The sequence below is a fragment of the Chanodichthys erythropterus genome, chromosome 11 (assembly GCF_024489055.1).
Source record: "Chanodichthys erythropterus isolate Z2021 chromosome 11, ASM2448905v1, whole genome shotgun sequence".
In the NCBI taxonomy this organism is placed as follows: Eukaryota; Metazoa; Chordata; class Actinopteri; order Cypriniformes; family Xenocyprididae; genus Chanodichthys; species Chanodichthys erythropterus.
Window position 1 is genome coordinate 41,817,445 of NC_090231.1, and position 3,109 is coordinate 41,820,553.

General features: G+C 33.7%; 1 long non-coding RNA gene across 1 annotated transcript; it reads right to left on the minus strand.

The window, feature by feature from the left end:
• Positions 1-255: 255 nt before the first annotated feature.
• Positions 256-2,317, minus strand: LOC137030083 (uncharacterized). Its single transcript, XR_010896384.1, has 4 exons — positions 2,234-2,317; positions 2,110-2,147; positions 1,389-1,491; positions 256-642 (listed from the first exon to the last, which is right to left on the minus strand). It is a non-coding gene; the product is annotated as an uncharacterized lncRNA (long non-coding RNA).
• Positions 2,318-3,109: the final 792 nt, after the last annotated feature.

Below are 3,109 nucleotides of genomic sequence, written 5' to 3' on the forward strand. Positions count from 1 at the left end.
AAACATTTGCTGTTTAGTAATGAATTATTGCATTCATAACTTTGAAATATTAACCATTTAAACATTCATTTAGCCAACGTTTTTATCCATAGCAACTTAGAAATAAGGAACAATTCATCTTAAGGAGGCAATAAACACAAGAAGTGCTAAAAAATACAAAGATTCAAACATTATTCAGAATAGTACAAACTAGAACAGTGAGGGATTTAATAGTGAAAGCATAGTGTTTTTTAAGAGTCAGCAGGATGCCATTAAGTGTTCACAGAAGAGATGAGTTTTCAGTTGTTTCTTGAATATTGTCAGGGATTCAGCTGTCCAGTTAGGGTTAGAGAGATTGCAGATGTTCGAAGAGCGTTGCAATAGTCCAGTCTAGAAATGACAAGGGCCTGGATGAGAAACTTAAATGACCAAGTTGTCTTTGTAATGTGGTCTCTGAACGTCAGCTGGTCATCACAGATTACCACAAGGAATTACAGTTGATGAGCCTAGCTGGATGGTGAAATCATGCTGAATCATCAGAGTGGCTGGGAAGATGAAAAGTTCTGTCTTTGCCAGATTGAGTTGCAGGTGATGTTCTTGTATCTATGCCGAGATGTCCACCAGGCAGTCCAAGATCCATGCAGCTACTGTCAGATCATCAGCCTGAAATGAAAAGTAAAGCAGTGTGTCATCAGCATAGAAATGGTAGGAGAATCCATGTACAATTAGTATACAGTACTGGTCAACGGTTTGAAACAACTGTGCTGCTTAATATTTTTTTATAACCTGTTATACTTTTTTTCAGGATTCTTTGATAAACAAAAGTTAAATAACAGCATTTATTTAAAATAAATATTTTATAAAGTTTGGGGTCTGTAATTTTTTTCTTCTTTTTTTTTTAAAGAAATTAATACTTTTATTCAGCAAAGATGTGTTAAATTGATAAAAAGTGATAAAGATTTATATTGTTAGAAAAAGATTTTGAATAAAAGCTGTTTTTTTTTCTTCATCAAAAATTATCACAGGTTATAAAGACATTAAGCATTTCAAATATTGATAATAAATCATATCAGAATGATTTCTGAAGGATCATGTGACACTGAAGACTGGAGTAATGATGCTGAAAATTCAGCTTTGATCACAGGAATAAATTATATTCTGAAGTATATTAAAATAGAAAACCATTATTTTAAATTGTAATATTTCACAATATTACTGTTTTTTCTGTATTTTTATAATAATAAATAATGGTAGCCTTGATCAGCATAAGATTCTTCTTTCAAAAACATTAAAAATAGTAATGCGTCTAAACTTTTGACCGGTATTGTATATGAATATATAGAGAAGGGAAGGGTCCCAGAACTGACCCTTCAGGTATCCCTGTGATAGTGCTTGATTGAAAGACCTACCTGTGAGATTCACACCAGCAATGTACAGTTCCTATGATGCCCTGTGATGAGAGCGTGGATAAAAGTAATTGATGGCTAATGGTGTCAATACAGTTGCGCCAGTCTGTGGAAAGATGGGAAAAAATAAAATAAATATATTATATATATCATACATACAGTACTGTGAAAAAGTCTAAGTATTTTCACAACCTTCACAATCTTTTGCTGTTGTGTGTCAGTAGGAAATTTACATTTTCAAATATTAATTTTGCCATTAATTGTAATAATCCATTGTGATTTTTATATGCACAAGGAGCATAACAACAGCCGGTATGATCTGATCTCACCATCATCAAGTCCACCTGTGATTACATGAAGAAACAGAAAGAACTGAGATAGACTAAATCCAGAAGAACTGCAGCAATGTATCCAAGACACTTTAAGAAACCTTGCTGTGGTTCCTCTGGATTTAGTCTGTCTGAGATCTTTTGTGTTTCTTCATGTAATCGCAGACTCGATGATGGTGAGATCAGATCATACTGGCTGTTGTCATACTCCTTGTGCATACAAAAATTTAACTGGATTACTACAATTAAAAAAATGAATGAACTGATATTTCCGACTGACACACACATATACATATATATATATATATATATATATATATATATATATATATATATATATATATATATATATATATATATATAAATAATCAGTCTAGTAATAGAAAAACACATACTTTTTGTGTGGAGGGGTGTGTCTGCCACATTCACAATCCTGAAAATAAGAATAAAAGTATTATTACACACCATATTTAACAAATTACATGTAAAAATCAGATTATTTGAGTAAATATGACTTACCATCTCTAGGAGGTAGTCACAATGATGTTCAATGACGTCATCAAACTGTGAAAAAGATGTAAATTTTATTTGAATAACGTTAACGTATGAAAACAGACACTTTTGATTACAGGGTTCAATTTTATACAGAGTCCCAACAAACTCTGATGCTCCCCATTACACAGAAAATTTAAAAAATACACAAGACTCATCATCAGAGACACAGATCAATCATTTTAACAAAAAACAACAAAAAATTTTAAGATATTTTGGGTTTGCGATGTTATAAAATGGCGGGAATGCCACAGAACTAGCTAAGCTAACGTGTGTAGCAGTAACTTTGATGAGCGCGACGTTCAAGCTGGAAAAAAGTATGAAGCATGCATAATTATATTGGAAATATTGCTAGCCATAAATTAATTTGCATCACTTTGTTCCCTGGGCTAGCAAACTTGATTTGAATTGAGTAATGTACGTTAGTCGATCGCAAGCCAACGTATTCAATGAATGAAATCAAGCCAGTTAGCTATAGTCATATTCTGGACTGTACGCTGGTCTTGCTCACTGACAGTGCTATTTTGCACATTACGTGAGTCTGAATTTAAGCGAAGGTGCGTTTGTATCCAGTTGTTAAAACAATTCACCTCGATTAATTATTTTAACGCTGTATTTCACCCAACATATTTCACTCAATATTATGATATACACATTCCTTGGCATTGAGATCATTATTTAACCACAAAACAACTAGTACTTACCAGCAACGAATATCCAAAAGCAGCGAGTATCCAAAAGCAGAGACTCAGCCGAGACGGTCCTTTCACCAGCATGAGAAAATGGCGCCGGCGGTCACACGAGTGCGTTGTCTGAGCGTGTCCCGCGCATGCGCAGAAGGCA